This window comes from Oxyura jamaicensis, chromosome 1 (assembly GCF_011077185.1).
Source record: "Oxyura jamaicensis isolate SHBP4307 breed ruddy duck chromosome 1, BPBGC_Ojam_1.0, whole genome shotgun sequence".
NCBI classification, from domain to species: Eukaryota; Metazoa; Chordata; class Aves; order Anseriformes; family Anatidae; genus Oxyura; species Oxyura jamaicensis.
In genome coordinates this window covers 89,297,217-89,322,972 of record NC_048893.1, presented here as the reverse complement: position 1 = coordinate 89,322,972, position 25,756 = coordinate 89,297,217, and the positions used below count along the sequence as shown (strand labels likewise).

Sequence of the window (25,756 nt, the reverse complement as noted above, 5' to 3'; positions counted from 1 at the left end):
AAAAAAAAAAAAAAAAAAAAAAAAAAAAAAAAAAAAAAAACATATTGCTCATTAGTGTCCCTTCCAGCAACCTGAGGAACATGCATAATCTTTGAAGGGATCTGCATTTAGTCACTCAACAAAATACGCAGTAGCCACCCTACAATAACCTGAAGATGGGGGAAGGCATTTGAAAGCGAGGAATGGAACAGTCTGTCAGGAGCATAACAAAGGTGTTGAGAACTGTGAAAGGATCTAATAGACTTCCTGTAAAATACAGAACAACTCTGAGATAAGTCGTTAAGGAAAATGTGAAGCTTTTTTTTAGTTTCTCTCTAGCTATAACATACAAGACTTGAAGAAAGCAAACTTTTCTGCATCATATTCTGGGCATGTCATGTAATCCACAGGCGTTGGTGACATCTTGCCAGGATCAGTGAAGCACTGAATTAAGCACAGAGTCTCCCTATTCACACAGCAGGTCAGCAGCACTGTCAGGCCACTCCAGGGTGAAAAGAGTAAGCCCACTCCAGTCATTGTAAAGACACCAAGATTTTTTCCTCTTATTATTTATTTATTTATTCAAAAATTAAGGAGAGGGGAGGGTTGGTCAAATTCCTATTCTCTCTCCCCTACGAACCAAATGTATCCTTCATTCGCTACCTACAACACAAACCATATGTATGCAATGGAGATCCTAGATGACAAAGGTACACAAGTAGGTGCAGCATACCCTGACATGCTATTGCAAAAATGTGGAAAAGTCCTTTGTGTAGAAAATCATGATTAAGGAAAATGAGTCACTTGAGAGAAGCCACCCACAGAATGGTTTAAGATAGGCATTTGATGACTGCTTAAATCCCTCTATAGTTAATTACGAAGGATTAGATAGAGAATTGTCATTCTGTCTGCAGGTAAACATTTCAGGCTTTGGAGACACCAGGACTTGCACACTGTATTATTACCACAGCAATATAACCATTACATTCAGATGACATATTGCTGTTACTGGGAAAAAATGATTTAGATTCAATATTACTTAAAGCTATAGATTCAGTCTGGAAACTAGTAAGCAATTGAGTCTTTGTTAGGGGGTGGGGCACAAAGACTATGAATAAAACGGTGAGATTTTATTTGAATGTCTATTTCTCAATATATGTACATAGCCTTTGAGCAAAATCCTATTTTATATAAATGTGTGTATATATACATCCATAGGCGCAGACTAACATCAAGAACAAGTGCATGAATGAGATAAAACTAAGAAATAGCTCTGAAACCTTGAAGACAGCCAGTCTTTACTCAGAGACCCTGTTCAGCTTCCACATCTATACCTTCCATTCTCCAAGCATCAGAACTCCAGCTACCTGCAGTCTCGCACAGGAAAGTGAACAGCAGCAGATGGCCACATTTCTAAATCATGATTTATCCATCAATTCCACCCCATTTCTTCCTTTACAATATCCATCTTGCCCATCCTCCAGGCTCTGTCACTTTCAAGAGACCTCAAAGTTACAAAGCAACCAAGCCAGCAAGGTTGATGGATTACGCCTTCACTATTGTACTTATGAAGATACGGTGTTTTAAGCTATCTAACACCAGCTAGCACAGAACTTCCTTACTCTGCATGAAAAAAGGAAGAGCACCAGCATTGCTAGTGATTGCTTCTTGGACAGCATATGCTACTTTCTCTTAATGTCTTTACCTTCTTTTACCTTTTAATGATGGAGACATTTCTCAGTCAGTTCACGTAACATATGAAGATGCTGTGATTTGCTACAAAGAAGAGAGACTGTAGGTTGGGTTTTTCTAGGTCTGAGATTTCCTTTGTCCTAACACCCCGTGAAAATTGCTGCTGATAGTTTGCAGTAGTCATTGCAGTATGGCACCACTTCTCTTTTTCATCAAAAATATTCTTGCTCAAGAAAATGAAATCAACACACAGATGCAGTATAGAGAGTTTACCAGGAAAGTAATGTCTGTCCTACTCATCAATGGCTGCTGAGTGATAGAGACAGAATCCTGAGCTGGTCAGACTCCTGGCCTTATAAAATATGACTTTTGGCAGAATTACAAGAAAGTGACAGCTGAAGTAACATTGATCATTTTGTTTTCTGTTGTTGCTACATCATACCAGCAAATACAGATTGCCAAACCCAAACAAATGATCAGTGAGAAGGTCAGGTAATGAACTAACGTTGACTCTAAGCACATGACAATAGTTTTTATGGTGTGGCAGAAATGCTTCCCTACTCTTAGACAAGCTCCTGGATGCTCAGAAAAAACAAGACATAAAGCAAGAACAAACATTATTCAGAAGAAATGCTTACTAAGCATATTTTATCATTTGTATTAAAAAAGGGAGTGGGAAAATCAACCCTAAGTGTTCTCAAATCAGTTCAGTAAAGTTCTGTTATTCACTCTAAGCAGTTCTTCCCAATACTTGCATATATTGCTTTCTAGCTTGGTCTTATTGAGCATACACAACCTGCTTCTTCATATATTCCTATACCTCTATTATATACCTATAATTGGCATTCTCTCGGTTTTCTAGCCTTTTCTTGGAGCAGAGCTTAATCTTCCTTAGAGGCTTGCCTTTTATTTCTGTGTAATTTTAAGAGAGTTCTTCTGCATTTCAGGAAAGTTATTACATGAAACTGCTTTGGAAATCAAGTGGTGATGCTCAGAGAACGTTACACTTGACCTACAGAAAAATCCCAGAGAAGATTTTCAGAAACTAAAAACTAAACAAACCAACAGAAAACTCATCTATGTTTCCAGTAGTTTTCAAAATACCTAAATGTATTGCTTATTGCTACAGAAGCATAAGAGAGATGGCACACATTGTGTTTAGGTAAAACCTTATTGACTTTTGCAAAATTAAATGCATGCAGAATTATAAGCAATTTCTTTTGCCACTCATTTCCAAGCATGTATGTATAGTATAAAGACCCAGCTTATAAATGCAATGTTCATAAACATCAGTGATTCATTTAATGAGCAGGTGGCAGTTGCTCAACTCTGGATCCTGGGGAAATATATGTTGACCTTTCTGAAATAGAATAATGCAGGACAAGATATTAATTTAAATACAAACCAGGGCTACGTTCACATAGATTCTTCTGAAGGTATTGGGTTTTATCTGGATAAAACAAGTTATTTTGTTTCATGCTGGAGATTATGGTTGCTGGATTTCGTTAAGTGATTGGCAGCACAGAGTATCTAAAGAGCATGTGACTACAAAGCAAAGTGAAGGCAAGTTACCTAACTAAGCCTCAGAGCAACGCTTAACAAGGGGGCCACTGAACAGTCAGACCAGACTGGCCAATAGGGAAATGCCATGGAAGGGCATAGACATAGACGTAAGCCACTTTATAAGATAACAAAGTGGCTTTCTCATCTGCTGCAGACAGGACCTTCTTCTGCAGTGACATTAATGGAACAACAGAGGAGCTGACCAAAGAAATTTGAATACTATTTATGAATATGAATGGAATACATCAAGCCTCTGTGACTCAATTTTCCCTGCTGTTTGCAGACTTTCATTGAATCATAGAGCTATTTAGGTGGGAAAAGACCCATAAGATCATCAAGTCCAACCATCACCTAACACTACCAAGTCCACCACTAAACCATGTCCCTAAGCACCACGTCCACATGTCTCCAGGGGTGGGGATTCCACCAATTCCCATTCCAATGCTTGACCACTTCATTAAGAAATGCTTCCTACTGTCCAATCTAAACATTCCCTGGCATTGTTACCCTGTTATCACTTGTCACCTGAGAAGAGACAAAACTCTCCTTGCTACTGGCACTGGCCTTCTTGACCTCCTGAGCACACTGCCAGTTCATGTTCAGCCAGCTGTTAACCATTTCCCCCAGATCCTTTTCTGCCACACAGCTTTCCAGCCGCTCTTCCCTGAGCCTATGTTGCTGCACTGCATAGTTGTGACCCAAGTAAAGTACCTGGCATTTAGCCTTGTTGAACTCCATACAACTGCATGTGGCCATCAATCCAGCCTATCCAGATGGCTTGCAGAGCCCTTCTACCCTCAAGCAGATCAACACTCCTGCCCAACTTGGTGTCATCTGCAAACCTACTGAGGGTGCACTCAATCCCCTCATCAAGACCATTGATAAAAATGTTGAACAAAACAGTTCGCAGTAATGAGTCCTGGTGAACACCACTTGTGACCAGACATCAACTGGACTTAACTCCATTCATAACAGCCCGTTGGGCCTGGCCATCCACATAGTTATATACACACTGAACAGTACATTTAAGCCATGAGCATTCTCCAGAAGAGACATCAAATGCTTTGCTGAAGTTCAAGTAAACAACATCCACAGCCTTTCCCTCATCCACTAAGCTGGTCAGATATCTTATCATAGAAGGATCAGGTTCGTCAAGCAAGACCTGCCCTTCATAAACCCAAGCTGACTGGGTCTGATCAGCTGGTTGTCCTGTGCATGCCAGTTGATGGCAGCTGAGATGATCTGTTCCATGACCTTCCCTGGCACTGAAGTAAGACTGACAGGTCTGTAATTCCCTGGATCTTCCTTTCTGCCCTTCTTGTAAATGGGCATCACATTCACTAATCTCCAGTTAACTGGGACCTCCTTAGTTAGCCAGGACTGCTGGTAAATTGTTGAAAATGACTTGGTGGCTACTTCTGCCAGCTTCTTCAGTACCCTTGGGTGGATCCCATCCAACCCCCTAGATCTGTCTGTGTTCACGCAGTGTAGCAGGTTGCTAACCATTTCCCCTTGGACTACAAGGGCTTCATTCTGCTCTGTTTGTGTCTTCCAGCTCAGCAGGCTGGGTACCCCAAGAACTATTAGTCTTAATAATAAAGACTGAGGTAAAGATGGCATTAAATAACTCAGCCTTTTCTTCATCTCCCATACTATATTTCCTCCCACAACCAATAAAGGCAGGATATTCTTCTTAATCCTTTTGTTGTTTATGTATTTATAAAAACATTTTTACTGTCTTTTACTGCAGTAGCCAAGTTCTAGCTGAGCTTTGACCCTTCTGATTTTCTTCCTGCACAACCTTACAAGATCTATATTGTTTTCCTGAGTTTCCTGCCCCTTCTCCGAAGGTCATAAACTCTTTTTCTCTCTGTCAACCAGCAGCTCTGGTAACCACCCTCCTTGCTTTCTCAAAGATGAACTCTATCATCTTGTGATTGCTTTGCCCAAAACAGCCTCCAGCTGTTGCATCACCCACAGGACCTTCCTTGTTAAAAAACAACCAGTCAAGAAGGGCACCTTCCCTAGTCGGTTCCTTCCTTCCTTCTTTCCTTCCTTCCTTCCTTCCTTCTTCACCACCTGTGTCTGTAAGTTATCCATCCTCCGTACCTTCCAGGAATCTCCTAGTCTGTTTCTTCTCCGCTGTTCTATGACTTTGGAGAACTCCCTTTCGCCTCACCATTCACCTTCACAATGGGGAAGGCTGCAGAACTCTGTTAGTATAGAATAAAAGCCAAGATACTGACATCCCAACTCTGTGCAGAGCCCATAGTTAGGGTGATTACCACATCTAGCCCTTCCCTCAATGCTAGGCTTAATGAAGTCTCAATGTGTGTAATTTTAGCTATTAAACTGAGAAGTTGTAAAATGATAGCTTGTAAAGGTTTGTAATAAAACATGACAGTTGCTTCCCTACACATTTGCATTCAACAGGATCTGCTACAAATATAGCTCTTAGAAATCTTTAAAATCTATACCAAATCCTATCAAAACTCTCACAAATATATCACCTTTACCTTTCTAATACACAAGTGCAAGAGTGCAAGGAGCATAACATCTAGATAAACAGATGAAGAGACAGCTGACTGGTAAGTTCACACCTGATTTGTTGAATTCTCTGTTCTGGGGAAAAATAAATAAATAAATAAATAAATAAAAATAAAAAGGAAGGGGACAATCCCCAACTACCTGATAGCAAGAGGAGGCTGGAGCTTACAAGGCACAAGTTTGTAGTTTTTTATGCTCTTTAACTACAGGAAAACTAAAACATTAAAATCATATTGGGTGTCTGGAAGATTTTCTCTAATGGAGTGTACAACCTCCTGATACAATCAGTATAAACCCAGACTCATTACATACCTGAACCTGAGATGTATTTTGGCACTGGAAGGTAGCCAGTGAGTTTGGGAGTGTGTGTTAAGGGAGTTGTGAAAAATAATTTCTCATGGGAAATAGTTCATCTGTGGAGCAAATGCAATGCAGACAAGCAAAATACAAGCATCTTATTTTTCTTTTTCTCTGTCTGTGGTGCTATATAGCACAGGGGGAACATATGGAGACAGAATACTGAGGGGAGGTAAGAAATAAACACAATCAAAATTGCTGTTGCTTCTGATGAACAGCCCTCCTCCCACTCCTGGAAAGTAGACATGGTCCCAAATGCCATTTGAACTAAATCACCCGAGATTCATTATTCCATCTGAGGCACAAAGCATGTGCTAGCACTAAATCATTTCTATGAAATCTGGAATATATAATTCATTCTATATGGCCTCCTCCCCTGGAGATTTTTATTTCATTAATGAAAAACAAAACTCTTGTTTAAAAGAATATCACACTGTTCAGCAGTTCCACTTAAAAAATGCCTTGATCTTAAAGAAGGCAGCCTCATCAGTTAATGACATCTGTTGATTGCTTTCCATTAAAATGGACAAAAAAATTGGCTCTGTAAGTGGCAATTTAACATTTGAATTAAAATACACCTTCCTTTTTTTTCCTCTTTTGCTTTATTCCCTCCCCTTTTAGTTATTTACTATTCACCTCCTTTCTACTCTGAAAGCTTTTACCAAGGAGTAATCTGATGAAAAGCAAAGCCTGATTCCATCCCAAGAGGAAGTAGCTCGGGTGTGCAAGGAGATTGTTGACAAGCTGCAGCACTACCTCAGCTCTCCTTTTCAGGCATATTCTCAGTTACACGAAGGCAAGACAATCAGAACAGCTTCTAAACCAGAAAGGATGATTATCATCGTGTTTGGGATTTCTGCTTCTGTAGACCAGTTGTCCTTATGGCAACCATTTCCATCAGAGACAAGCAGCTCGGTACTGCTCTCTGCTGCTTGTTTCAGCTTTCACAGCAGCAGCAGCTTTAAAACTGTCACTGTGAAGAAAGAAATTCATGAGTTGTGGAGAAAGAAAGAGAAGAGGATGATCTATTCAAGTACTTCGTTCCACGGCTAAATTCAATTCCAGCCCACTTCCCATTCTTTCCTTCTCCCACACTTACATAAGACTTGCTTTCTGAACTGTCTCCCCTTTGAATTTCAGCGAGGAAAAAGCCCTCTGTTTTTCTGAGTTCAGTGCCTGATCTCATACAATATTCAAACTATCTCGTGTTCATCTTTTCAAAGAGGCATGTGCACAATAAGGAACACATTAGACATTATTTGTCACTTCTATACATTAGCCCACTGCAGCTGAATGTGACTGAGTCAAGCTCTTGTTTTTTAAAGCAAATTAAAATATATGGGGAATGTTTTTTTTGTTTTTGTTTTTTTTTTTTGAGGGGGTGGAGGGGAGAGTTAGGGGGGTTGAAAGCTACCTAAAGAGCAGGAAACCTTTGTAACAGAGCTGAAAAACACAGCTGGCTCTTTTCTGCTTCTTAGCATGTTTTAGCTAAATGACCTGGGGCTCAGTCAGCCACTGTGGGCTAAGGAGGCATTAGAGAAGCTGCACTCAGTCTAGCAGCAGGTCTGCAAATGCAGCCGGACAACTGCCAGTACACAACAGGAATACAAGAGGAGATAACGGGAACAGCACAGAGCTCTCAGTCTCATCTTATCTACTACTCAGGAAACTACCACATCAGAGCTGGCAAAGTTGCTCAGCTCCACTTCAAAAGTCCCAAAACAACATATCTTGTCTGGACCAGTAGTTAAGACAGCACATCATATGCTGCTATGAAGAGCAAAAGAATGGGGCCCTTGCCTGGTAACTGAGGTCTTTTTCTTTAGTAGGCACCGGCAGAAAACTTTGATCAAATGCCCTGGCTATCACTGAAGCAGTCAAAAGATTTACAGCTATTAACAGCACACAAGAGTACAATATGCTGGAAACTGTTACCAAGTGAACATGTGAGAGAAGGAGTAAATGAGGCATACACATACCGAGCCTAATATATTTTAATAGCAAGTGTCAGAAAAATGTCAATAAGGTTACTGAATATTGCAGACCATCTTCTTCCTCTAGACATGCCCAAGCTGAAACATTCATATCAAGGGCTTATCAATTCATTTGGGTGGAACAGGAATGAAGACCTAGGCATAAAACAGTTTGAACACCCCACACACTTACACCCCGGCATGCTTCCAAAGGAGCCTGACCTTGTTAACCAGGAAGCTGCAGGCAGCTGAGACATCAGAGAAACTGCTGGCTAAAACAAGAGGCTAAAAACATAGGTAGGGAGGATCATCTTGAAGCCACCAGACTTAAGGGCTCTAGTTTCAGATTCAGCCCTTTGGCCTCTGTGAAGTCCCTGCCTGTGAAACTGAGATAACATCCTTTTTTCTTTCTTCTACTCAGAACATACAACTTTGTTGAAGCAGGAATCACACAAGAACATACAAGTTCATTCTAACAGGAATCTCACAACTGTGCAACGCTTGCCACAGCATATATAGCTTGCTGGCTGCTCTCAGTCTTTGCTGGGACTTCTAGATCCCAGTAACAGGGGGACAGTAACAAACAAGCAGTAACAAACTGGGAAATAACCCTTTCCCAAATGACTACATTCTGTTAAGGAAGAAAATCAAACAAACAGTACAACTACATTTTAGGCTGAGAACCTGTGATGGCAAGGACTTAAGAAACACTTTCTGAGAAGTACTAGATTTGTATCTTTATCATGTGAGGATGGTGGAACAAGGATGTGCTAGGACAGACAGGATTTTTTGGGTAGTTTTGTATTCTGCTGTGATGCAGACTTCAACTCAAGTACCTGAGACACTTCCACTTTGTTCTTGGGGAGTGGGATTAGTCTCACATGCTGATTTTGAATTCTACTTGCAGCTTTCTGTTTGTTATTACAAGTGGCTACGAAATGTGCTTTCTGGAGGTTAATGGGTACAGCCTGGTTCATTCAGTTCCTCTTGACGTGCAACTTTATTGCTTAAGTGCTTAGGGAATTAAGAGGGTCTGGTAATTGTTTTAATTTTGCCCCTTGTATCAACTTCAGTATTTCCACATTTGAAATAAGAACAAAATAACACCAAGAGAGTTAAAAGATGCTACAAATGGATAGCTGCCTGGCTTTAATTTATACATGCAAGTTTTATAATTGCTGCAATTGTAAATATTAAGAATATAGGAAAGCCACCAACCATGCTTCCTATTATGCAGCAATAGCTAGCCCTTCTGTCTAACAACAGAGGCACTGCTCAGTATCTTTGTTAGTGTTCAGATGATGGTCTCCCTCCATCCACGGCTGCGTGAAAAATGACTTGTCCCCTTAGAATTCACAGCATTAAAACCAGAGGAAGTTTATCAAGCCTCGGTCAGGAACAGGTGCTTAAGTCAGACATCTCATCAAGACTTGCATGGGAGGAAAATGCAGGAGAAAATTTTAAGCCATTGCTTTTATTTGCAGCATAAGTGTGCAAACCTCCAGACAGAACAGTTTTGTGGAATCCAGGACCAGTAAATCATAGAACCATAGAATAGTTCAGGTTGGAAGGGACCTTAAAGACATTAAAGACCATTTCCAGCCACCCTGCCATGAGCAGGGATGCCACCCACTAGATCAGGTTGCCCAGGGCCTCATCTAACCTGGCCTTGAACACCTCCAGGGATGGGGCATCCACAGCCTCTCTGGGTAACATGTGCCAGTGCCTCACCACCCTCCAAGTGAAGAATTTCCTCCTAACCTCTAATCTAAGCCTCCCCTCTTTTAGTTTTAAACCGTTCCCCCTTGTCCTATTATCCATCTTTTTATTAAAAATTACCATCTCCATCTTTTTTATAAGCCCCCTTTTAAGTATTGAAAAGTTGCAATAAGTCAGGCTGAAGGCGAGATGAGTCTGAAAAAGTTTGGTGATTGCCAGCCCCCCCCCCCCCCTCCCCCCCGGGGAACATTCATCCAAATGAAGCAGGCATGCAGTGGCAGGGCCAACAATGAAAATTATTAGAGAGAGTGATTCATTTCCTCTTTTTCCTTTTTAGTACCATCTGGCAACGTGAATACAAGAAGGAAGAAAAAAAAATGCAGTTGTGATCAGCCTGATAAAAGCTGGCTAACAAGGAGTGTTTTCAGCATGTATCTTACACTGACTTCCTAAGTGTTAGGAACCCCCAGATTTCTTCCTGTTAGGCAGCCCACATGGCACCCTGGTGAGTAACTGTAAGCAGCGACCCACTGAATGATCAAGGACTTGCAAACTGCAGCCATTCATTTCCAATGGGTTACAAATAGCCCAGTTGTTCAGCATTCCAAACTCTGTTTATAGGAGAAGTAAAACTCAAAAAGGAACCAAAGTGTTTCTCCGACAACTTTTAGAACCACGTTCTAAAGTGTTCACAGCGACTGCAAGCTTTGTTGCAGTCTGTTTCTCTACTCCTGTCTCTAAGGCTGGCCTTCCACTCTCCCAAAGCCATCCTACTCCTAAAGCTGCATGTGCATCCAAAGAGGGGGATTGTGATGCCTCCTTCTTTTGTAAGGCCCTTCAGGATCTGCAGATGAAAGCTGGATGCTACTGTCATCTTCAACGCAACAAGCAAAAAGACCTCTCCTCATGGAAAAGTCCATTTTGGACTAAATTTACCATATGAGATAAAGTAGACTCTGTGGATTCCCGTGTTAGTCTGAGAGAAGTCAGATTTAAAGCACTCTAAAGGTGCTTCATTGCTTTGCTTCACAACCATTACTCATTTAGGCTGTTTCCCAAAGACATATGTGTAAACAGGATGTGTTAGCTTTCAAGGAAGTGATCTCTTTCTCCTTCTGAAAAAAAAAAAAAAAAAAAAAACGGGGGGGGGGGGGGGAAGGATTGTTACAGGGGCTGAGCTGCTCCACACCCTGCTGTCATGGCTTATAGTACTAGGTCTCGGGGAGCTTGCAGGGAGCCCAGCGACTTTCCCATTTGAGTAGCTACGAGGTTTCATTCATTCATTCTTTCATTCATGCCTGTTTGAAGTCTGTTACAAAGAAAGGACTAGTCCTAGAGCCCTTCCTTACTAGGAAGAAAGCACAGGCAGAGAATATGCTTTCCACTTCCTTCTGTTTTCACTCAAGGCTCTGATTTGGAGTAGATGCCTGCACTCCACCAGTAATCTGCTACACTATATGCCAGCAAACCTTCGAACCATTACCTTCTTGAGAAAGTCTCCATTTCCTTCAGTGCATGTTTTAAAACAATACCTAGTAAGACACACTATACCAGCCCAAGGAGGAAGAATTTGCTTTGCCCTTGCCTAGCTGCCAGAACAGACGATGCTGCTTGCAGCAGCCCTGAAGCACTAAACCAGTGGGAGGAACCTCAGAAAACACAAAAACAGATCTTTACAGCTTTGTGTAGGTGTCAGATATATAAAGGAATTCGCTAATACTAGCAGAATACATGCTATTTTAAATTATTTCAAGAGTGAGGCTCTTCAGGGAATTTTTCATAAAAGTTCCAAACATCCCAAATGAATTATCAGATTTAAATTTTCCCCACACCAAATCTTTGCAGGTCTTTAAAACAGTTCTAAACTTTGCCAGTGACTGCAGCCCTAACAGAAATTACACAGGTTGTTAAGCGACACAGATGTACTTAGCTATTACATCATTTTCAGAGCAAACTACTTAAAACTCAAGCAGTGAATATTAAAGGACATCATAAATTTTTCATTGCCTACATAACAAACATATATTATTCATATATTACTCACATTTGCATAAAAGGAATGCATATTTCATCATTACAGAATAACCTTAATTCTGACCTGTGGATTTTCTCAGTATATTTGTGGTACCAGATTTAGTTTCTACATATTTCATAGTAAGTGTTACATGGGAAATACTACCATTCGTTAACTTTATCAACTGACAGTTTTAATTAGTTTTTCCAGAGAATAGCATTGAACACAGAGTTTCATAAAATATATAACAGTGTTGATTTATGGAAAAATTATGCATCTTGATTTGCATTTGGGAATGATTAAAGTATTATTAATGTGTAGAAACATCTTTTAAGTTTGTATTGGGATTATAGTTGAAGGTTAGTTATGAAAATAAGCTTTGCATCCTTCAAAACCCCTGACTCTGCATTTGAGCTATCAGTTTCTGCTAGTTGTGAGATGTAAAGGGATCCTTCATATTCCTTGCAATCTGCAACCAGATCAGAGAACTGTATCGTCAAACACAAAGGCTCCTTTCTTCTAGGCAGGTAAGCATGTGCTTATAATTGCTGCTTAAAGCAGACCTACTGGACTCAATATGTGGATCAGGATTAAGACTGATGCAGGGAGATGAAATTTGTTTCTTAGTAAGCATAGGAAAGTAGGAGTGAAGTCCTATCCTTGGACACCTTTATTCATACTTATAGAAGTATAACATACTTTAATATTGGTTACATTAATCAGATGTAACATAGTTGATGATAAGGTTAAGTATTCCTCTGTTCAATTGCTTTCCCTGCTGAAGTATTTCAATACACTGATCATTTAACTATTTCACTTTTAATATGGACAGGAGTACTTACCTGCAAAACTTGCACCCAAAAAGATGGATGTTTTTTAATTATTTGAAATGTTTTATTGTGCTAATGAGATAAACATAACTTACTAAGACAAATATGTGTCAAAATGTTTACAGGATTATGGTCACAGTTCCCACCCCACTTCTCAGAAGCAAATGCAGAACCTTGCAATCTGACAATCAATGCCTGAAACCAAAACCCAAGATTTAAATTCTTCTGTACTTCTCATTAATAAAGGTCTAAATGCAGATTCTGTTAAGATAGAACATCACCCCTTAACACTTCCAGCCTTATTTCAACACAGCACCTACAGCAATTTCTCCTCTTAGTGCAATACTTGTAATCATGTATGGTTTCTGGCAGTAGATTTCTTGCTGGCACTGTGTGTTGGTAAGTCTTTAAAAAAATAAAAACTGTCTATAATGAAGCCATAGCTCTTGTTTTGAATCTCATTTATCTTTCTTTTCTAGTGGGAAATATAAGTGTAAGATAGGAAGTTGAAGGGGAAATTGAAAAACAAATATACAAAGAAAAAAAAGACATCAAGAATGCATACATATGAATGAAAGGTATACAAAGATACCATAAAAGAAAGGTATCCACAAATAAGTCAATATACAAGAGAAACCTATTGATTTCCTTATTATGATTATATTAGAAATCTGTAGCTTCTGTTTGCCAAAAACATGAAATCAGTCATTCTTTCCTTTATCATTATAGTTTATGGTGACATGCCTTAGGTACTGTATGATGGGGTAGATCTAATTATCAACTGATGAGTCATACTATACAATTTTAGTTGTAATCTGTCATGTTCTAAATGGAATCCAAGTTATGTGCTGTTAATTATCAACTGTGGATGGAAAGATGTAATGATTTATTTTTCGAACTGGCAGTGCCATCTGATATGTTCATGAAAAGGCTACAAAAAGAATTAACTATATAAAAAAAAATGTTTACACAGCATGAAAAATGACTACTTTTTTATAGGTACCACAACCCTAGATCTCACTCATAAACCGTAATGGGCAGCTCAGAGTCTACCATTTCATATGTGAATCTCAACTGTCTTTCCCCATTATATCCCTTTGCATTTTATGTTGAATTTAATCTATGATTTTATTGTCTAGTCTATCCATCTTGCAAAATCATTCTGCGGTTCTTCAGTTTACTCTTGTGCTGACTAACATTTTTGACTTTGTAGCATCACTACCGATCATCCCTTTTTCTACTTCTATGAATATGGTGAGCGATACAGACAGCTTTCCTGAACTCCCCTGACCATTTTCCCCTGGACTCCATTCCCATATTTAACCTATTATTTATCCATGATAATTTCTCTTACCCATTGACAGCTTAGGTTCTTTAAAAGCCCTTGTTAAAAGCCTTTTGAAAGTTAAAGTAGGCTATATTAATAAGATCATCCTTATGTATGCTTGCTAGCCTCATCAAAAGAGACTAAGGTTTTCAAAGAACTTCCTTTTAAAGAAGTCACAATGACTCATCCCAAGTAGGTCAGATGTTTTTGTATGTTTATATGCATCATTTATAGTTTCCACTAATTAGTCTATGAAAATAATAAAGTTTAAGGGTCCCTATGCTGCTGTAAAGCCTGGTATCATATTTGTTATTCTTTGGACCTTGGGTCCCAGAGAAATTTTAAGGCTTCCCAGTACTAAAAGTAACTCAGCTAATTCATCCTGCAGTTGCATTAAACTGCTAATACAAACTGAATGTAGTAATCTGTTAGTGTTAGTGGTTGCTTTGCCTATTTTTTCCTTAACTTTTTCTACGGTTGCTTCAAACTTAGTTGGATCCTCTGATGACCCTTCAAACCTCATCCTACCCAATACAGATTTCTGATATCTCAATCACACTTGAACACATTTGGCCAAAAAGGCAAGACAAACAAACAAACAAAGTTATAAATAAAATAACCTTCTATTAACAATTCTGAATAGCATAGATATCTCATGCAACCTGGTATAGCCAGTTTATTTGTTTACTCAAGATTAGTGTTATCTCAGATAAATATTGGGTGGCATTTATCACCCTGACCCTGGCATTATCACCCTGACCTCTGCCTATCAGCAGACTGGTAAAACAACCCCAAACATCCTGAGCCCTCTTACACTGTAATGTTTGTCTAAAGACCTTGCTCGTGAACTTAGAGTCTCTGGATTTCAACCTTATGTGTTGGGTTGTACTGTGGAACCCTTCTGGAGCAAAGCAATTGGCTTTGCAAAGGAAGCAGCCACCAGTAGAAACCAGTTTACTGGCAAGGTAGCCTGGAGGAACAGACTGGAAACAACAAGCTTTGTCAGATCCAGAACAGTTCTCAACAGAAACATAAATGTATGCTTCAGACACTGCTGTTAGGCTGAATCCTGCCATTGGGGATGTTTCTCTCTTTCTGAGACTATAAAGAGAGTCTATTTGGCTCAGTGCCAACTTTTAGATCATTAATATTAGGAGAGATGAATCCTAACTTCTGTGCTTCGGATTTTTCCTCTCTGAAATGGGGATCAGAGTTCTACCCTGTATCACCTGGGGAAAACCACATTAAATATTTTCAAACAGTCCAATATAGCTCTTGGAATGGAACTCTCAAAATGAATGCCTTCTGGGGAACTCAGAAAGAATTCAGCACAATTACTTTTGTTAATTGCTGTATTTTGGAAATTTGTGCACACTGCAAGAAAATTCTCCTTCATCCCAGTGGAAGAGACTCTTTTAACTTATCTAGGCTAGCTTAGGCAAAGACTTTGCTCTCAAAGCTAGACAGAAAATGTTATGGAAAAATGCTGTTTGGGTATTCTGGAATTTTACACCAATTGTGCACCATTTTACACTACAGACTTACAAAAGAATGTGTGTAACAAAACTTAAGAAGCTTTTTCAGTATCAGAGAGGTTTAAGTTTTAGTTGGCGGCTCAGGCTGGTTTTTATTTCATCATATCAATTTGATCTTCTGTAATAAATATAAAGTTAATATAGAGTTTATAAAATAGGTATTATTATTTACTTAATGGCCCATAACAACTTCCATAGAGAATTTATATTTCACAGATCATTGACTTGATAGATTGTGACAGCTCTTCTGAAGATGTTCTGGTCTACTGGGTCATTACAGAAAGCATGCACAGACAGTAAATCCGTGTCCTAAATATCCTAGTAACACTTTGTTCAAAACAGTTAAGTGAATGAGATCAAAGTCAGTTCAAAATATTTATTTTATTTTTAAAAAGCAAACCAGCATGAGGCACATTACAGACCATTTGCTAGCAAAAGCCTGAAAAAAATCATGTTGGGATTTATACAAATGTCTTTATGTATGCACCACCAAAATGTTATGGAAGATATAGGAAGAAATAGCCTGCCTCAAAGAACTTATACTTTAAACCCTTATCCCACAAAAATTTCCCTTAATGGTTTACTACTTATTAACGAATAATCTATCCAGATTTCAGTTACTATAATATACCTAGCCCAAGCCCTGAAGGACATGAACAGAACAGAACAGAAGGGGCTTTCAACGATCATCTAGTCCAACTGCCTCACCTTTTCAGGGCTAATCAAAAGTTATATCATATTGAGGACATTAGCCAAAAATCTCTTGAACACTGACAGGCATGGGGTATCAACCACCTCACTAGGAAGCTTGTTCCAGTGTTTGACCACTCTCACAGTAAAGAAATTTTCCCTAGTGCCTCTTTGGCCCTCCCACAGTGCAGTTTTGTGCCGTTCCTTTTTATCCTGTCATCGGTTACTGGGGAGAAGAGACCAGCACCTCCCTCTGTGCTTCCACTCCTCGGGAAGTTGCAGAGAGCAATGAGTTCACCTCTCAGCCTCCTTTTCTCCAGACTAGATAATGCAGGTGTCCTCACAGGACATGCTTTCCATCCCTTTTACCAGTTCTGTTACCCTTCTCTGGATGCTTTCAAGGACCTTAACATCCTTTTTATATCTTGGAGATATCACGTATATTAGAACTGCACACAATATTCAAGGTGGATCTACACCAACACTAAACATAGTGAGAGAATCAGCTCTTTTGACCATCTGGCTATGCTGTGTTTAATGCACACTAGCATACAGTTTACCCTCTTGGCTGCCAGGGCACACTGCAGGCTCATGTTGAACCTGCTGTCAATCAGCATCCCCAGGTGCCTCTCTGCACAGCTGCTCTCCAGCCACTTGTCTTCCCCTATATACCCGTGTCTGGCATTACTCTGTTCCAGGTGCAGCACCTGGCGTTTACCTTTCAAGAACTTCATGCCATTGACGATCACCCAGTCTATCTAGATTACTCTTGCAAAGGCTTCTCCACCATCCAGGGAGTCAACGTCAACTCCCAGTTTAGTATCAGTGGCAAACTTGCTGAGGATGCACTCCATTCCTGCATCCAGATCATTGATAAAAGTTTGAACAGAACCAGCCCTAGAACTGAGGCCTGGGGGACAGCGCTGGTTTTACCAGCCAGAGGTAGGCTCCATTTCTTATGATCCTTTGAGCTCTGCCATTGAGCCAGACCAACACCCAGCTCAGCAGAGAATCCTAGAATCATTAAAGTTGGAAAAGACCTCCCAGATCATCTGGTCCGACCGTCCCCTTACCACCACTATTACACACTAAACCATGTCCTTAAGTACCACGTCCAACCTTTCCTTAAACACCCCCAGGGACCTGTTCATCTCAAAGTCAGACAATTCGTCCAGAAGGTTTGTCTCCTCCTACAAATTATCCATTGTTTTCAAAGGAGTTGTTTGCACAGGCACCTATTTTGTTTTGCTTGATTTCACATTAGTTTTAGGAAGGAGAGGAATCCTTCAGCAAATGAGGAGGAAAGCAGTAAGAAGAAAGGTTGTAGTAATCTGTAATCATGAAACATCACTCTTGACAATCTGTACATTTTGATGATTTTGTTAGTCTCTTGTTAAAAAGGAAAATGAGCATGTTGTCTCATCACTCAAAAATTGGTTGAAACAAGCCTTTTTTTTTCTTTTACATCTGTATGTTAAAATAAATGAAATAATTACTCCAGCTGCTATCCCATTTTGTCAAAAGTGACTGACCTAAGCTAGAAGCCATTTACTAAAATAAGACATAATGAAAACACTGAAATCCTGGAGAACATTGCTGAGAATGGCATCACTCAGGCAGTGGTTTAAATACCATGAATTCCGCTGATATTTGCAGATCAGATATACCGCAACAACACACAACAAAAGCAAATGAAATACCAGGTAGGCATGGGAGGAAAGAACAGATTACTAAACTAGCCAAAAAGCAGTAGTATGTGAAAAAGAGGGTAACATTTTGACAAGTAGGCTTTGATTCAGAAGAGCTAAGATACCACGCTTGGTGTAGGACTGCTACTGATTTCCTCAGAACAGGGCTCCAGAATCTGCTCCTAAAGAGCAAATCACTCTAGAGGCAGCTTACCAACCTCTTCTCACTAAAGTTTAAAAACAGGGTGATTATGAGCCAGCTGCTGCTGAGAAGGAGAGGAAGGCTGGAGGAACAGAATCCTTGGTTATAACAGAAATGGCAACAGAGAGAAGTGGAAATCATAGACTGAAATATAAGGAACGGCACAGAAATGCGAAGGTCAGTTCTTCAGCAGTAGAAGGGGAAGTGTCTGCTCTATCTGAGGACAACTGCTACCTCTCCTGCTGAAACACTACCATGGCACAAAAAAGAATACAAGGTTTAGTATTTTTAAGTTTATGTTGGAAAGTTATCAGCTAAGTTAAACTTAGTTCAAATTAAAATCAACAGCAAACCTCTGATGAAAAATGCTGACATACCCATCATTCACATCTGGACATTTGGTAGCAATATCTCTGACAAACATCCTTACATTTAAATAAAACTTGGTACTACTATCAGCACCCTTCTTCCCTGTCTACATTTTAAAAAGCAGTAGTGAACTTCACTTATCTCCATGCAGGAAAGGATCTAGATGTTGGCAATTACAGCAGCTTGCAGGTAGACCTCAGCAAATAGAGGTACTTCCTAGAGCCCTATGTGAAGACTTCCTCCTTGCCTGTGATTTCTTGCTGCTTAGCTCTTGCTGCTTAGCTCTCAGCACACTGTGTGGGCTGACCTTAGCTACTTTCCCTCTTGGCCTTCAAGCTGGCACAGGGCCCATCTTCAATTGCTTGCTTTCTTCAGGGTTTTCACTGAGGTGCAAGACATTTCACACTGAGGCACTGCTATGCTCAGCTTTTTGGAAGAGGAAGCTGGTGTACACATTTCAGATTGTCCACTTGAATTTTCCACTATGAATTTCCCTAGGTTCCTCTTCTTGTGTAGGAATACTTTTATTTTGTACATAACAGAGCCAACATCTACGCTTTTACTAATCACTAATACATCTCACCAAGCTTTATCACAAAGATGGAGAACAACGATATCAACCACTCCTTAATCTCAGTTATTTTTGGCATTGTTAATCATATACCATGTCACTGATAACACATATAGAGACAGAAGCTATGTAAGTTTGTAGAAAGTCCAGATGAAACAAGTTATTGAAACTATTACTATCTTAAAAATCTCAGATTTCATCTCTCTCTTCATTTGCTCTGCCATTTTTGAAAATAATGAAATAGGGATGCACCAAGCTTTCACATTAGCATACTAGGAGTGGAGAGAGACAGAGTAGAAAAGAATTCTTCTTTATTCTTTCAGATAGGGTAATAGATAATAGTCTAAGGTGTCAAAACGGCTGATTGGCATGCAGCTAGTTTTCTTCATGCTTCACCAAAATCCTACATGCATTGTCTCTCCTACTCCTGGCAGAGAGCCAGGACTACTGCTTATTTTCCCGGGCCACTGAGCTGAATCTCTCTGACGTTGCCTGGTAGAAAGGCCAGTCAGTGCTTGCGCTGGGATGTAGCTGAGTCCCATTGTCACAGTTCCCTGCAGTCATGCTGATGGACAGGGATGGACCCTGTGACCTGCTTCCTGCTAAACAGAGCCTGCAGCATATGGGATTTGGCAAAAATAAATGGAGTAGTCCCATCAGGGTCCCCTGGGACACCATGCCGAGGGGGAGTTGATGCATTTACAGAAATCGATTTGCACGATGGGTTTCTACCTTGTTTCTATTTGAAAGCGCTCCATGGATGGACTTCATGATTCTGAACCATGCTCAGATTTTATTGTATACAGAAGGGGCTGCATAATTTATGGGTTGGTAACTGACTGTTCACCATCACAATTACCTTGAAAGATTGGTCGTGTCTGCTATGGGTTGGATGCTCAAAATCTAACAAATAGCAAAAGCTAAAAGGCTTCCAGTTGCTCCACATAGGTGGGTAGGACACTGGTTGACAGGTCTACAAAAGCCTAGAAAAAGATCTCAGGAAGGGCAATGCTATCTTTTACTAAATTCAGGGCTCCTTGCTGGGTTAAAGCAAAGACCAAACCATGGAAACCATAGCTTTTCTGTTTACAACTAGAATTTAAATTAAGTTTTATGATCAAATCCACAAAGTAAACGTCTGGTTGTACATTGTTGCTGGGAAGGGTGAGCTAACCAGATCCTGACTGGTTTTGTTTTAATGTCTCTGTGTTTAATCTACAACTGGGATTTTACCACAACCTTGGCTGCAAGTAGTGCCTTTGTATGTTCTATCCTGATTAATTAGAGATAGGTTTCTAACCTGACATTTTTGGAGCAACAAAGTTCTGGACTTGCCATCAGTATGTATCCCGTGTTTGTCCTTCCCTCTGTCAGCACATTTAGTGACTGCACTGCTTCCCCTCCCTGCTGCCATCTGCGTTTTCATGAAAGGCCTCGTCCCTGATGTAACAGTGTCACTAGCAAGCTAGAGCTGAAAAACAGCGGGATGACCAACATTTCCTCTGACTTCTATAGCTCTTTCTGATGATACTAATGGATTAATACATTTTCCCCAGCACCACACATAGTTGCTGGATCAGTTATTTTTAATCACCTCTGAAAACCTCTGCCCTTTCTTCCTAAATCAATATAAGAATACCAAACAAATTGCTTTGCCTGTAAATACAGATTTGACATAAAAAGATATAACCACATTTTTCAAGACTGCTTTCACTCACAAAATATTCCTTTTAAACATGCCTCTCCGTAACAAATGAGAATTCTACAAACAACTGAAGTGCATTCTTTTTTATTCTTATTTAATAAAACTTTTTCCTGTCAAGATTCCCTATATTCATTTTTGAGGCTTTCCTTCATAGGCAGAAAGCCTGCTACAGCAATTATGAGAGACGAAGATAAATATTTGTTAGGCATGCAGACTAGTCAATTAAATTCATTACTTCAGCCTCCCCAAAAATTCTTTAAGCAATGCTCCTCTTATCTCTGCCAGTTGCAACTAGACTTGTTTTGAACAAACATCTGTCCCTTCCTTATGAGGAAAAATGGATGATTTAATATTTGATTAGCAAATACTATTTCACAGTTGCCCATGTTTTAAATGGAAGTAACACTATGAATTTCAGTATTGATTTCGAGAAGCTATGTGCTGTGTTAGTCTTGAATTCATACTGTATATCTTACACTTGCAAGAATTCATTAATATTTCTATGGAATGGGCACATCAAGGGGAAGGAATACAGAAGTCAGCCAGGATTAAATGGCCCTCATGTTTTTTCTCTGATAATATCAGCTTTATTTTGGAAACCGATTCTGGCAGCCAATTATGCTTTTTTTAGCATATTGATAGTAAAGGTAAACTCTACACTCTCTATCTGGACATATGCACCACTTAAAAGATTATCAGAATGAGAAAGATAAATATGATGTTAAACAATACCATTGCTATATCTTACTCTGGTTTTATGTTTTGGAGAGGAATGATTTCAGCAGAAGAGAATCACATAGTAAAATCTATTTACTACTTATCTCTGATTTTCTTTCCTTTTTTTTTTTTTCTTTTTTAAATTTGCCCCAAATATTTCATCTTTGCACAGGCTTTGACATTGCAAGATTGTAGAAAGCAAAGAAAAAGGATGGAAGAGGGATAGACAGGATTCTCTGTGTTGTTTTCCTTTTCTGCAGGACTCGGTGGTGCAGATTTTTGTTATCAAAAGCTTTCTCTTTTGAAAACTGCTTACAGAGAGGGTAGATGCACTTGGCTTATTTTGATAGCTGCTCCGTTGCCAGAAGAACACCTACAGGAGGAATGCTCTGTGGCAGAGATGGAATGGCATGTGAAAAGGTGCGGGAGAACCACCGGCATGAAAGAGAGCACTTCATATGAAAACAAATGGCAATGTTCTGCATGGTTTGAAGGATAGTCTTTTGGCTCAGGCACTAGCCTGGGACTCAGAAGATTTTGGTTCAGCTTCCAGTTTTGTCATAGTCCTTCCCTGACCTTGAGCTAAGGAGTGTGTCAGTTAAATTCAGTCTTTCTATCAGAGAGTAATAGTGCTATGCTTGACAATATTTCATCCATTTCAATGGCAACCTTTCTGAGGTAGGAACTGTCTCTTACTGTGTGGTTGTACAATGTCTTCAGTGCACTCAGGCTTCTTAGCTGGGGCCTTTAAGATCTAGTAACAAGAATTAGGCTGATTTAGGAGATGGCTTTTTACTGCAGTTGTCAGTTGTGCTTGATTAGTTCAGACTGGATTTGGGGACTCTGCTAATCTGTTAATTTAATGCAAAATGTAGAATACTGAAGTATGTTCAGGAATTTGGGGAAATATTTACTTTCGTCTTGAGATTTAGTTTATTGTTGTGTCAATTCAGTGATCCTCCAGAAGTATTTGAAGCCTCTCCTCTGACTGCAGCTCAGAGAACCAGCAAGTTTCCCACAATGTTGTACATGCTAAAAAGAGGGAAATGATCAAACTTCAGCTTGTCAGACATAAAACACTGTGATGGATGGTTTCATTTCATCTGTTCTCAGCTCACCTTCCCTTGTCTGCTGTTGGAAAAAAAGACTGTCTTTCCTCGTGGGGTTGCTGCTGGGAGGAAGACTGTGGCTGGGAGGAGGGCTCCCTGCCCATGCAGTTAACTGCAGCCTTCTGAAGCAGAGAGAGAAGGTTCCTGCGATAGAGAAGATGGAGCCTGCTTGCATCAGTAGGAACCTTTTACAGTGAGGTAGGAAAGAGCAAGCCAAGAGTGAGAGAAAAAAGTCTGAAGGGAATCTGAGGCAAGATGTGGTGAACAGGAGACTCCTGAAATAACCCAGGAGCATACATCCAGGTTGCAGGGTGTCAGAAGAACTTCCTTGGGATGCAAAGGATGTTGTGCAGAGTTTGTGCAAATTGAATGCCACTGAAATTTGCTGTGTTGACAAAGACACACTCTGTCAGGGGAAAAAAAAATAGGAGGAGGAATAGTAGGGGGCAGTTCTGTTTACAAATCTGTTTTATACCAATTTGGTTTTATTCTGAGTTTTTTTCTATGCCAAAAAATGTTCAGAGTTACAATGCTGGAGGGTCACAACGTACAATCTGGCTAAATCCTGGATTTTGAGATTCAAAGCCCTTTCCAGTTTTCCTAGAGTGCTCACTTAAAATAAATGACCCAAAGAAGCACACAGATCCACTATAAAGTCCCTCACAAACTCCATGAAGACCTAGTCAAAACTGTGACAACAGCAAACAGTCTGGAAGAAGATAGGTCACTTGACACAGACCTGAACACCCTTTGGAGCCCAAGGAGCCCACAGTGCATGGGACCAAGCAATGGGCAATGCCGCTAAGGGGACGTTCTGTGCAAAGCATTTTGTTGTGTTCAAAAATTGTTTATATAATTTGATCACCATTAAAAAAAAAAAAAAAACAACAGTGACATCGCCCAAAAAGCCACCTGTATCAGACAGTGAGAACTAAACCATCTGTTTATAAATTCAGGTAAACTACCACTGCTGAAACCACAAATGGTATACATCTCCCTCTTTTATTGGGAAAAAAATGAAGTTTTTGCAGTACTTAAACTACTAAAATCTACTAAACTACTAAACTACTAAAATCTTGACTGAAAGGAGTACATCAACACTGCCTGTTTTCAAAGATTTTGTATTTCTCACATAAAAAGTGAGAATAGTTCTTTATTTTACAAGGAAAAATAGATACTGCTGTTATTGCATCAGTAAAATCTATAGTTTCTTTAAAATTTTATATTCAATAATTCACTACTTCATGCTATACAATTACTGCTATCAATTACATTCAGATTATTAATAAGAAGATTTAAATTATTGCTTAATCCATGAACTAAGTGGATCATTTGTCTTGGCAGATGAACTACTGAGTAGAACGGAAGGATCAACATTTTGATTCTTCACAATATTGATATAAATACAAGTAAGATTAAGCCTTTTGGTCACAGTTATTCTGGTTTTAGAAATTTCTATAAAATTGAAAGATTCTGTAGAGGTGACAGGACAGAGCAATGTAAGTGTGTGATTTGGAATAAAAGAACCAGGATGTTACAGTACACTCATTATTAGAAAAGCTTTTGGCATGAAGATTTCCATGGAACAGAATAACAAAACATATGACTAATTCCCAACAACGCATGACAAATTATGATCTAATTCAGCTAATGTTTTTTCTTTTTTTTTTTTTCTTTAGAAATAATGTAAAATTTTAGAAATTATTTAAAGCACTGCTTTACATAACATGTATTCAGTAGAAAATGGGACAGTGTTCTTCAGAGATACTATGGACATCTAATTGAGCTACTTTCAGTTTCTAAGGAAAAAAGTCTATTGGAATGTTAGAAATAAATTTTACAGAAACACTAAATTAAAAGCATTATCATAAAATGCACTTTGTAGTTCATTTCTCAGGACATGATATTCCTTTTTCCCTGAATAAGACACTAGGCAGAAATAATTACATGAAACATCTAGTTTTTAGTCAAACTCCTCAAAGGACAAGAATAGCAGTTTGTGTTTCAAAATTACTGAGAGGAGATCTGGCTTGATGCTTGAAGAAAACAGAGTTTTCAAAATGTAGGTAACAGTGTAAGTAAAGCGTAGGTAACAGTAAGCTTTCAGAAAATGCGAACACTGGAATTATAAACAAGCAGATAGGCTTAGAATGGTATTAGACTTATTTCTGAGAACCCTCCAATGATGTCTGAATATTCATTGAAAACATTTCCAGATACTGATAGCTTCAGGAATTTGTGTCAAAAATGTTTCCATGTCAATACATTTTTTGGGTTGTGGTGTTAATTTTTTTTTTTTTTTCTTTTTTAACTTTACTTACATTTCTCCTACTCTGTAGAAATATGCAGAAATATCTCATTATGAAACAGAAGTAGTGGTATGGAACATCAAAACCCTCAAAACCCATCATCATGTAGACTACCAGGAGGAACAGATGTTCCTTATACTAGTCCACACAAGAAAGTTAACTGACTCTATTTGATCTGTATGCTGTTTCTTTCTGTCTTAGAACAATATTCTTCAAGAATCAGGAAGAATAAAAGAACTTTCACTAATATAAAACACAGTCAGCTCAGTGTAACTTAGAAGAAACTGCCTTTCAGAAATAGATTTGGAAAAAAATAATTTCAACTATGGTTACCAATTCTAAGAGAATTTCAGAAAGGAACTTATCTCAAAATACTGGGACTGGAACTGTCTGCTGTTCTGAAAGACAATCTAGAAGAAGTTTACTCTCTCCAGTATAAGTTAGAAAAGCATAGCACTCCTCACACTTACTTCTTGGGGTACTGCATTAGTTTTGCCATGATGTACTCTTCTGGATAAGAACTACTAATATTCCAACTGATCATAATGTTCATGCTTTTACTCCTACAGCAAGATGCAAGTAACGTTAGTTACTTCTGCACAGATCTGCAGTAAAGACACCTGAAATTTTTAGCGTGGCTTCTTGGCCTTTTTTTTTTTTTTTTTTTTTTGAGAAAAAAAAATCCATTGTAATGTGTAAAAATACAATATTCACATGATAACATTAACTTTAAAATATTTCTATTACCCTCAGGAAGACTGGAAACAATTTGTTTTTCCAGGATCAGATATTCAGCATGTTACTTTGTTTAGATAGATACACATTTCAAAGAACTGTTTGATTAAAGAAATAAGCCATCT

General features: G+C 39.1%; 1 long non-coding RNA gene across 2 annotated transcripts in view; it reads right to left on the bottom strand.

The window, feature by feature from the left end:
* LOC118160392 overlaps positions 1 to 25,756 on the bottom strand; it is a 153,249-nt gene that overhangs the window by 14,575 nt on the left and 112,918 nt on the right. Inside the window, exon 4 of one of the 2 annotated variants that reach the window (XR_004747456.1) lies at positions 23,695 to 25,459. The exons of the other annotated variant lie outside the window; for it this stretch is intronic. This is a non-coding gene — a long non-coding RNA (uncharacterized LOC118160392). Of the gene's footprint in view, positions 1 to 23,694; positions 25,460 to 25,756 lie in introns of those variants that run through there. 2 annotated transcript variants of the gene reach the window in all.